At 44.8% G+C, this 12,225-nt stretch overlaps 1 non-coding gene and 1 pseudogene across 1 annotated transcript; both read left to right on the forward strand.

The window, feature by feature from the left end:
- The first annotated feature begins 3,657 nt into the window (after positions 1 to 3,657).
- On the forward strand, positions 3,658 to 3,997 carry LOC116887293 (annotated as a pseudogene).
- A 1,390-nt stretch (positions 3,998 to 5,387) lies between these two features.
- On the forward strand, positions 5,388 to 5,498 carry LOC116887761. The gene has a single exon (XR_004386261.1). It is a non-coding gene; the product is annotated as a U6 spliceosomal RNA (small nuclear RNA).
- Positions 5,499 to 12,225: the final 6,727 nt, after the last annotated feature.

A 12,225-nucleotide genomic window follows, 5' to 3' on the forward strand; every position in this document is an offset into this window, starting at 1 on the left:
GCCTTTAATCCCAGCCCTCAGAACACAGAGATGGATCGTCAAGGGTTACACAGAGAAACCCTGTGTCAAAAAAACAAAAAGGAGCAAACAAAATGGTGTGGTGTGGTGGCAGTGCACAGAGGGATATTTTTGCAGTTTCCTCATTTACTCTTTGTTTTTTTTTTTGTTTTTGTTTTTTTTTCCGGAGCTGGGGACCGAACCCAGGGCCTTGCGCTTCCTAGGCAAGCGCTCTACCGCTGAGCTAAATCCCCAGCTCCTCATTTACTCTTAATTTTTGAAAATGTGTCCAAGAGCTCGAATTTTTCTCTAAGTATTTTTTTTTTTTTTTTTTTTGGAGCTGGGGACCGAACCCAGGGCCTTGAGCTTCCTAGGCAAGCGCTCTACCACTGAGCTAAATCCCCAACCCTCTAAGTATTTTTTAAATCTAATTTATTTTTACTTTGCTCATTGTTGCTTTGTCTGCATTTCTGCTAGAAGGTGTCAGAAACCCTGGAACTGGAGTTCTAGACAGGTAAGACCTGCCATTTGGGCCCTGGGAATTGAACCCTGGTCCTCTTGAAGAAGAGATGATGCTCTCAACTGCTGAGCCACCTCTCCACATCCCTCAGAAATGCTTTTCTACAGACAGTCTTTTTTTTTTTGGCGAAAGATTTATACGACCTGAAGAGAAACCAGAGTATCTACAGACAGTCTTAAACTGCTTTTAGACAACAGGTCTGTGTAGCTTAAGCAATTTGAAACTTGGAAGATGCCTGATTGCCTAAGGGGAATTGGCAGGGTACGTGTGTCTGTCTGTCTGTCCTTGGCAGATGAATTCACTAGACATTGGGGATGCCCCCCTGCCTCTTCTCCTGTCTCCCCACATCAAGGACAATAGGCAACCAAGGGTGTGGTGACTTTGGAAATCAGTCGAGAGGTAACAATCCTCCACCTGAAGGGTAAAAAGAGATATTAACTAAATTATCATTGGAAGTCTAGGCTGCTCACTGGAAGCCAAATTAAGGCATCAAAGACGAATTCCCTCCCCCAGCTTCTTTGATGCTAGCTTCTTTGACCTGTGCCTGTGCAGTGAGTGTCTCTGAGTTTGGTTGTGCAGCACCTTTTGTCTTTACTAGTGATTTTGTTTATTCCGGGACCTTGGGACTGTAATAGACTCATTCATCCATCTGAATAAGGGACTGCATTTATTTTCTTCTTGGAATTTGAATCACTTCCTATTTGCATAGGGAACATAAAATTTGTATTCCTGCAGGCAGTGGTGGCACCCACCTTTAATCTCAGGATGCAGAGGCAAGTAGATCTCAGAGTTCAAAGCCAGCCTAGTCTACAGAGCGAGTTCTAGGACAGCCACAGCTAGAGTGAGATTAATTTCTTTCTTTTCTTTCTTCCTTCCTTCCTTTCTTCCTTCCTTCCTTCCTTCCTTTCTTTCTTTCTTTCTTTCTTTCTTTCTTTCTTTCTTTCTTTCTTTCTTTCTTCCTTCCTTTCTTTCAAAGATATTATATTATGTTTATATGAGTACACTGTAGCTATCTTCAGACACACCAGAAGAAGGCATCAGATCCTATTATAGATGGCTGTGAGCCACCATGTGGTTGCTGGGAATTGAACTCAGGACCTCTGGAAGAACAGTTAGTTCTCTTAACCACTGAGCCATCTCTCCAGCCCCAAGTTCCTCTTTCATTATGTTTTGGATTTTATTGTTACTGTTCAGTTTTATTTTGACACAGGGTCTCGCTGTGGCTGGTCTGTTGCTAGCACTGTAGCTCAGGCTGGCCTCAAACTTGGGATTATTTTGTCTCAATTTCCTGAGTACTGATTGGATATGTGTCACTGGCTTTGAACTTTGGTTTCTTCCTGCTTTTTCTTACTTCAGATTGGAACATGCTAAACTTCATCTGCTTCTTCCTTTAGTCATGGTGATGAAGGGTACAGACCATCACACCCAACCTCTGGGACACTTTAGAGAAAGTGGACTGGAGATGCATTGTGATGCTAGCCATAAAGGAGATGGCCAACTGAGAAAGCCATAAATTGTATTGGAATGGAGGAATGCTGGTGTGCAGGTGCGGACCAGCCACTCCATTGTTTAGCAGTTGGATACAGGAAGTACAGGACTCCAAAATCATTGTGAGCTGCCTAGTGAGTTCAAAGACACCTTGGGTTACCCAAGACCTTGTTCAAACTAAACAATAAGGAAAATAGTCTGAAGAAGTGGCTTGGAGCACGGGTCAATTTTGTAGAGGATCTGGTTTTAGATTCCAGCACCCACATGGTGGCTCAAAACCCACAGTTAGAACTGTGTTCCATAGGATATGATGCCCATTTTTGACCTCCATGGGCACCAGGCACACACACAAGTTAAAACAATGAGCTGGAGAGATGTCAGTGGCTCACAAGCATCTGGAGCTCCAGATACGGGGAATTGGACTGAAGCCTCTCTTTTGGCCTCTGTGGGCAACACGCATGCATTCAGTACATATTCATATATGCAGGCAACACAGCCACACATATGAAATAAATACATGAACACTAAAAAGAAAAAACCCAAGAGAAATTGTCAAAGTTGAAGTTTATTCTATTTATTTATCTCTATCTATCTATCTATCTATCTATCTATCTATCTATCTATCTATCTATCTATCTATCCATCCATCCATCCATCCATCCATCCATCTATCTATCTATCCATCTATCTATCTATCTATCTATCTATCTATCTATCTATATATCTATCTATCGAGACAGGTCTGACTGTCCTGGAATTCTCTATAGACCAGGTTGACTCCGAAATCCGTCTGCCTGTGCCTCCAGAGTACTGAAATCAAAGACATGTCCCACCATACTTGGCTATAGTCAAGGTTTATCACATTCATTTATGTGTGTGAGTGAGAACTCACACGTCTGTATTACTATCACACATGTGTGAATGTCAGTGGACAACTTTCAGGGGTTGGTTCTCTCCTTCCACCATTCAGGTTCTGGGAGGAACAAGTAGTCAGTCTTGACGGCAAGCTCCTTTACCTGCTGAGACCTTATCAGACCCGAAGGTTGAAGTTTAAATGGACAGACAACAGGACAAGTCAAGAAGTCACATAGACTTGGAAGTTGTAAAAGATCTTTAGATCAACATGGAGCTAGCTCAGTCTTTGAGTGGTTGTCTAGGGTGTACAGGGTCCTAGGTTCAATCCCCAGCACATACATGAAAACATACAGGTAAAGAACAAGAAAACTGAGAAGCATAGAGAAGAAATTAATGAGGAAGGAGGTGAGAGAGACCAGAAGGAGGAAATTCTTTCTTAGTCATTTCTGGATTAGAAATTGGTCACAGTGGGGCTTGCCTTGAATCCTACCCAGTCCTCTCAGGAAGCAGAGGCAGGAGGATCTCTCAGTTTGAGGCTATCTTGGTTGTACATAGAGAATTCCAAACCAGCCAGGACTACACAGTGAGACCTTGTCTCAAGAAAAAAGAACCAAGCTAGCACTTCCTTCGGACGAAAGTTACTAGGTGACTGCTTCTCGGCCTCGCCAGGTACCAATCTCCCGCGCATTGCAGAAAGCGGCTGTGACGTGACAGAAGTAATTCCTTCCTGTGCCCCGGAACCCACGGGGGAAACTAGTAAGTTCCTCTGGGATCAAATAGAATTTTATAAGAACATAATGGATGGAGAGGAGAAAACCTTATGGTGGCTGTGAAGACCCTGATGCCATGTATGTGAAATTAATATCTTCTGATGGTCATGAATTTATTGTAAAAAGAGAACATGCATTAACATCAGGAACAATAAAGGCCATGTTGAGTGGTCCAGGTCAGTTTGCGGAGAATGGAACCAATGAGGTCAACTTTAGAGAGATCCCTTCACATGTGCTATCGAAAGTGTGCATGTATTTTACCTACAAGGTCTGCTATACTAACAGCTCCACTGAAATTCCTGAATTCCCAATTGCACCTGAAATTGCACTGGAACTGCTGATGGCCGCAAACTTCCTAGATTGTTAAAAAAAATAAATTATAAAAAAAAAAAAAAAAAAAACCAAGCTAGGATGTGGTGGTGCATGCCTCTAATCCCAGCACTCAAAGATGAAGACAGGTGGATTTCTGAGTTCAAGGTCAGTCTACAGAGTGAGTTCCAGATAGTCAGGGCTACACAGAGAAACCCTGTTTCAAAAATAACAACAATAATCAATAAACTGTTTAAATAAAGTGCCCTGGAAACTGTGGTTTGAAGGTACAGGTTAATAAGCAGTTCGTACCACAGGCAGGAGACCTGGGAAGAATTCAGTTGGTAAGACAGCTTGTCAGTGTGAAGGGAGAAACACACAGGTAAGATGAGAAAGGGAGAAAACAAGGCAGAAACCCACCCTGAGGCTTGCTGGCCTTTTTTGGAGTTAAGGACAGTCATGGTGAATTGCCATATAAGTGCTGGGAACACCTCAGGGGCAAGGAATGCTTCACTGACCACTGAACCACCTCTCTAGTTCCTTCTGTTGTTCACACTGAAATCACCTTCTTCCTATTGTCCTGTGTGTTCCTATTCGGTAAATGTACCCTTGCGTGTTGTTGATGTTGCTGAAAACTCTGCATGTCTCCCTGATTAGGGTCAAGCTCCCCTATAGTTAGGGGTGGTCTTGAACTCCTGCTCCTTCTCCTTCCATCTCCTCAAATACACAGACATGCATTCCAAAGACCAGTTCTTTTATTTATTTATTAATTTAAAAAATCCCAGTCCTCTGGAGACAGAGGTGGGTGGACCTCTGAGGTGGAGGTCAGCTTGGTCTACAGAGCAAACTCCCGGACATCCAGGAAGACATGGTGAGGCCCTGTCTCAAAAAACAAAACAAAGCACAGCAAAACAAAACAAAAGTCATTACGTTGATGATGTGGGGGATGGGGTGGGGCTCAGAGTGAAAATAGACTCTTTTCCTCCCGCGTGGGTTCTGGGAATCGAACTTGACTCATCAGGCTTAATCGCTATCAACTGGACCCATGGCACCATCTTACTAGCCCTTATCCGTTGAGAGTGGAGACGAGGCTTGCTTCCTACCCCGGACTGAGTTCAAATTTACTGCAGAACTATGTTAGCCTTCTGACCGCTGGCGTTACAGGTGTGAGCCACTGTGTCTTGCTGCCTTCTCAACTTTTCATGTGTGGTGAGCTGAGTCTAAACTCTGGCCTCCTGAATGCCAGGCGAGCACTGAGCTACATGTTTATGCGCGTTCTAGTCTTCTATCCCTCTGTTTCCCCTTTTCTCTCACTCTGTAGCTTTGGCTGGCTTGCAACTTTGCAGATCAAGATACTCACAGAGCTATTCCTGCTTCTGCCTCCCAAGTGCCAGGAATAAAGGCACGTACCACCACGTCGGTATATACATATTTTGTTATATACATACATATGTTGTAAATACACACATATTCTTGTTATCTTTGGAACATTACAAAGAAAGTTAGCATGAGCCCTATGCAAGGATGACCCCAAAATTCATTAAGTGTTACATATTTTGCTCTTTTCCACCTTAATGGTTGCCTTCAGGGAAACTGAGGCACGATGCTATGAATCTGCTGAGCCTTCTCACTCTCCTTCTGTCAGCTCATTAACTCCCACTCACTGATTTTTTTTTTTTTTTAAACAGATAACGGCTCCATAACCCAGGTTAGGTTATGTTTGGCTATAAACTTGCTATGTAGCCAAGGCTAGAACTCAGGATTTAGAGCGGGCCACAGAAGCACACTTGGATGGAGTCACAGCCCCCGACACATTCTCTTGGGATCAGTTTAGAACCTGAATAAGAAAATGTCTTTAGGACCACGCCTGCAGCGGCAGGAGTTTTCCTGAGTGAAGGGAGTATCTTTAGTTATTCTGAGCAAGCCTGTTAATCGCTGGGGAGTTTATGTTAAAGAGCTTCAGGGTGGAGCATCCGTAGCCTCTGGGGAGGAGACAGATTTACTGAATTTGAACCTTCACACCTTTCTTCTAACTTCCTGGAAAGAGGGGGATGGTTGAGACCCCTCAAAGTAGAGCAGGAAGATCTCTGAGTTTCTGAAGCTATTGACCAAGGGAAGGCTGTAGGCCACGAGAGGTCTTGGAAGCCTGGTGGATCTGTTCTGCCTGAGTGTCTTCTTCCTTCCAACTGTAAGTAAAGCATGTGGACCTTCCTAGCAAATAATTAAACTTGGTTTGGGTGGTGGGTGGGAACCCCTATTTTTGCCTTTCAGAAGCGTGTGTGTGTGTGTGTGTGTGTGTGTGTGTGTGTACCTGGAGGTGACACACACATTTTTAATCCCAGGAAATAGAGGCAGGCTGGTTTCTTTGTATTCCAATAACAAGCAAGGTTTACAAAGAACTTGTTCTTGGACACCCCCCCCCCCCCCCCCCGCAAAAAAAAAAAAAAAAAAAGAGGTAGTGTGTGTGTTTGTTCTGCGGTTATCAAGGATGTTCAAGTCCCACTTGTCTTTTGACCTCCAAATGTATACATATCAGCTCAACTCTCTCCACTTAATACAATATTAAAATAATCTGAAGGACTAAGTGCTTTTGCCCATTGAGCCATTGCACTGGCTTCAATTTCTGCCTTAAAATAAAGAGATGTGGAGGCTCTTTCCTGTAATCTCAGGAATGGGAGCTTATGTCTCAAAGGTTTTTGCAGGTTCAAAATTATCTGGAGTAGATTGTAAGTTTCAGGAAAGCCTAGGATACAAAACAAAAGCAGGGCTGGAGAGATGGCTCAGCAGTTAAGAGCACTGACTGGTCTTCCAGAGGTCCTGAGTTCAATTCCCAGTAACCATGTGGTGGCTCACAACCATCTATAATGGAATCTGAGGCCTTCTGGTATGTTTGAAGACAGCAACCATGTACTCATCAAACAAATAAACCTAAATAAATAAATAAATAAATAAATAAATAAATAAATAAATAAATAAATAAAATAAAATCAACCAACCCGGGCTATTGAGATGGCACAGATAGGATATAGGCGCTTGTGGCCAAGCCTGATGACCATCCATCCCTCAATCCCTGAAACACATGGGGTGGAGTTAGAGAGCTGGTACCCACATGTCCTGACCTCCACACAGGCACACTTCAATTCTCCAAATATGTAAACTAGTATAGAAAATTCTTTCCCAAACAAGGTGATTTATGAGTGGGGAAGTGACTTAGTGGCAGATTATTTCCTTAAGGTACCAGCTATACTGCAAAAGAAACCACAAAGACCAAGTAAAATGTAACAATGAAAAGATACTTGAAGTTATTTAAAAGTATCCAATTGTAGCAAGTGGTGGTGGAGCTCGCTGGAGTCATGATAGCAAGGCCTGCCTGGTGTATACAGGGAATTCAGGCCAACTACTACTACACAGGGAGACTCTGTACCGCCCCCCCAAAATAAAAATACAAACAAAAACCCAAGACAACACAGACTCTCAAAACAAACACCCCTCAAAACAAACCCCAAAGCAAACAGACAAAAAAAACTTATGAATTGGCTAGCAGAACTAGCGATATTTCTAGAGGTGGCAGAGAAATAAGGTCTATAACAATTTGAGTGTGAGCATATATGCCTTGGAAGTATGATTAGGATCTGAGTTCAAATCCTACCACACCCATGGTGATGGCTAGGTTTGGTATTAAAGCCTTGTAATAATAGTAATATTCATAGCAGACATGTTGGTGCATGCTTTTAATTCTTGCATTTTAATCCCAGGCATAGAGGTGGATCTCCAGGCCAATCTATTCAGTGAGTTACAGGCCAGCTAACTCTGCAAAGGGAGACCCCATCTCAAAACTTACGAAGCACAGGGGAAACATAGAAAGTATCACTATAACCTGAGCTTTTCTGGAGTCTTAGACGAAGCATCCTAGAGAGGCAAGCCATCCTAGAAAACACAAGAAGACTCCATCATCTAAAAGTAAGATAAGCCAGGCAGTGATGATCCAGGCCTTTGATCAAAGGCCAGGAGGCAGAAGCAGGCAGATCTCTGAGTTCGAGGCTAACCTGGTCTACAGAGTTCCAGGACAGCAAGGGCTACACAGAGAAAAACCAAAAAGTAAAAAAAAAAAAAAAAAAAAAAAACATAAAAATAAAAATAAAAACATTCCTATGAGCAACTGGAGAGATGTCTCAGCGGTTAGGTTGCTATTGGCTGCTCTTCCAGAGGTCCTGAGTTCAAATGCCAGCAACCACATGGTGGCTTACAACCATGTGCAGTGGGATCCAATACCCTCTTCTGGTATGTCTGAAGACAACAACCGTGCACTCATATACATAAAATGAAGCGTATTAAAAAACTCCTCTGAGGATGAGCTGGGTGGATCTCTGTCTGTGTCCAGAATGCGATACCATTTTATGCAAGACTTGAGTATCTTCTAAGGGTCTTGGAACAGTCCCTGGCAGATAAGACTGACTGCATAGCACACTACCCAGTTGGTCAGTGGTACATTGCCAGGGTTGGGGAAAACTCCACACATCTGGATGCAGACTGTTCAGTTCTGAGATGTGAGTAGAGAAACAAAAACATGTTGGTGGTTTCCTTCATTTGACAGGAAACATTAGAAAAATCCCAGCTCTATTGTAAATGGAGCAGTAACTTCCTTTATGTTTTATTATTATTTTTTAATCTTTGGATACATGGCCTTTAGCACTCAGTCCTGCTTTGTCCTTCTCAAGTGCAGGTATTAAGCCTTGGCTTCCCTGGGATTTTTAAATTTGTATTTCTGCCACTTATGAAAAATTGTGGAAGTCAGTTCTCCACAGCTTGGGTTCCAAGGATCAAACTCAGATCTTTACACTTGGGTCAAAGGCACTTATAATCTGACCAATCTCAAAGGCCCAACTTAAGCTTTTTATTCTTTTTTAAAAAATTAAATTTATTTACATTTCAAATGTTACCTTTTCTTAAAATTAAAGAAAAAAATGCTTCCTTTAAGACATCATCTCACTCTAAAAAGGCTGTCTTGGAAACGAGATTTACCTGAGTTTGCCATAATGTTTGCCTTATCTGTCTAATCACCAATATTCATCACCAATATTCCTAGCACTTTTATAGGTAGGGAAGGAGAATTGGTTCAAAGTCATCCAACTTAAGGCTAGCCAAAAAGAAAGGGAAAGAAAGGGAGAGAGAGAGAGAGAGAGAGAGAGAGAGAGAGAGAGAGAGAGAGAGAGTGTGTCTGGTTTTCTTCTTTCTACTGTGAAGATTAAATTGGGGTCTCAGTCTTCACCACTGAGCAGAACTCAGCAAGAATTGCATTTCTGACTTCCAATCATGTTACTTTATAACCCCAGCACTTCGAAGGCTGTGGCAGGAAGAGTCCTGCCTTTGAGGGCAGCCTGGGCTACACAGACACTGTTTTAAAAGCAAAACAAACAAAGTCCTTATAGCTGGTTCCTAGTCAAGAATTAATTTAAACGATTTATTTAGGGTGTAAGGTTGACAGTTTGGGACTATTTCCCCTAACAATCTAGGGACGCTAAGTGCTCATAACACTGCAATTCAATCCAGTACAGTTAAAGGCTTACATTCCCTTGTCTAAGAGCAGACTTGTGGAATAAGAGACAACTATCTTTTGTTGGGATATGTCTAGTTAGCGGCAGGCTCAAGCCTCAGGGTCGGAATTTCCCTTACTGCATTTTCACTTCCTATAAAGTGATTATTATCACTAATGAGTCCGCGGTCAGTGACTAATAAAAATAGAAATATAGAAGATAAGCATGGCTTATCTGGTTTCTCTTTGGTCTTGAAGTTGGTTTGACACCGCTCAGGCTCAGGTAAGGCTTCAGGATGTTCCCTCACCTGGATGACCCATCTCGCTTCTGGAAACATTCATTTTAGAGATACTCTTACTCCCATCACGAAAGACATGGTGACCTGTAGATTTCAACACTCTACTTTAACCTAATCAAAAGGGGAGGGAGTGGGGACTGAATTTTGGGAAAGGGGAGGAAGGAGTGGACAGAAGGGTCGAGAGGAGTCCGGCTCCGATTTGGGAAAATCCAGCTCGCGTTTTGCCTCTCGCTCAGCGGTACAGGGTCCAGCGAAGGCTGAGCCCCAACTATACTCCTTAAGGTCTGTACTGGGAGACGCCGCTGCTCTAGCGGGGGTTGCGGGCACTGACCTGGCCGGGAGTACCCGCGCACTACGCTTGTGGGACACTGTGCACACTACAACTGGTGTGTACAACCCCGGGGTCTGTACTCGCCCCTGGACGCCCTCTCCCTCCCTAGCCATGCACCTCTACCTGGCTCTCCAACAGGGACCTTTGCGGAGTAGCTCCCCACCCCGGGTGCTTGGGCCCTGACCGTGCCGGATGGTAAGTGTCCATCCTAGGCCCGCCCGCACTCCTTGGCGCATGCCGCAGCCCCAGGCTCCAAAGTTACGCGGACGAAGACCAGCTGGAAAGTTTGCTCAAGGGTTGGTGAAGGCTTGGAGCAGGGGCAACCCGCGCTGCTCTCGGATCCAGAGGCGGCTTAGGGTGAGCTGGGGCTGCAGCAAAGAGCAGGGGTGCTGGGAGAGGGCGCTACTCTGCGACGGGACGGGGTTGGGGGGCGGATCTCTCCTGGGCTGGGACTATGCACCCAGCGATGCTGGCTGAAGACTCGTGCGAGCCAACTCCGCGCCGCGACCCCCTATCCCGGGCCGCTCCCGGTATTTTGTGGCGGGTGGCTAACAATGCTCCCGGCGGGGAACCTTACAGCACTCCCCAGAAAGCTTAGCTTTCGCTCGGAACGGTTCGCATGGGGAGCCCCAGACTCGGGATTTACTGGAAATCCTGCAGGGAAACGCATGTGTGGCCTCTGGGAGGTCCCTGGTCAGGAGTTCTCAGAGCCAGCCACTTTGAGAAAGTCCTGGTGTCTTAGCCTGAAGGGAGGAGAGAGCTTTCGCTAGCTGCGAGTGGAGAGTGAGAGCTGTCGCGTGCAGAAGTGTCTCCCGCGTTCGATCCAACCCCATCCTCCGCGGAGGAACCCTAGGGAGAGGGGTTGCTGAGGTTCCTCTTTGGGAGTACAGGCGACTAGGAGGTCTGGGGATGGCTGGCCCGAAATTGGGAGGTTCTAGAAGAAGCAAGAACAGGGGAAGTAGGATGTGTTGCCAGTGAGTTCTGCGAAAGCCTTTGGAGTGCCACTGGCTGGGTCTGGGATCCTAAAGAGGGAACTGAGTGAGGTTGTCTGTGTGCGCGCAGCGGCCGAGTGCCTAAGCTTGCTCGTGCTGCACGTGAGCTTCGGGCCCCCGCCAGGACTGAAGTGACCACCGCCTACTCCGCGGGGCAAGGAAGCAAATCTCCCTTGCCTATTGTAATCCCAGCGCTGGGGAGGCAAAGGCAGATAGATCTCCGTGAGTTACAGGACAGCCAGGGTTGCGTAGTGAGACCAGTCTCAAAGACGAAAAAGCAACTTCCCTTTCTCTTACTCTCTCACCTCCAGTGTTCGCTCATTAATTCACAGGACTGAGTCAGGAAAGAATTGTCCTGCTCCAGTTACCCTTAATGAACTGAACTGGGTCCGTTTCTGACCCAATAAAATTAATGTGACTCCAAGAAAAAACTTATTGTTGGAGCAAGAGTAAGGATTCCCAGCCTCCCCCAACCCCCACAACTCTTTCCAAGTGAACCTTAGTCCCCAGGGGCTTTAAATGAGCTTCATTTTACCTCCTTAATGACTGGTTAGTGAAGAAATGTTTGCAAGACTTTCCAGACCTTGGGGCGAGGAAATGACTAGCCCACGAGGTTGGTTTGGTGGGGAGCTGCATGCGCACCCCCATGGATTGCAGTATGGGGCGCCATAGAGCAGCCCATCCCCTCAGGTGTTGGTTTCTTTAGGCAAAAACAATTTAGAAATATGCTTAACTACACACAATTGAATATAGTTAATTAGGTATTTATGACTACAGAGAAGCTTAATGCTTGCAGACCAGCCGCTGTCTGTTTTAAAGAATTTAAGTGCGATAAGGTGTTATTCTACTCTAGGCTGACTTGACCCTTACTGCCAGAAAGTGGCCTTGAATTTACGACTACTCCAGCTTCAGTCTCCTGAATATTGGGATTACAGATATGCACTCTCCACCTGGTATTCCGGTATCCCTCTGTTGACCTCCCGGTGATACTCCTGCCTCACTCAGTCTGAGTTCCTAGCTTATGTGATTGCAGATCTTGATTGACTACATAGGGGAATGCCCATGTTTTCATTTCCCCAATTAAGAGTTTTTAATTGGGGTCTTTTTAAAATAAACATTTGGAGGAATAGG

This window comes from Rattus rattus, chromosome 18, assembly GCF_011064425.1.
Source record: "Rattus rattus isolate New Zealand chromosome 18, Rrattus_CSIRO_v1, whole genome shotgun sequence".
Lineage (NCBI taxonomy): Eukaryota > Metazoa > Chordata > Mammalia > Rodentia > Muridae > Rattus > Rattus rattus.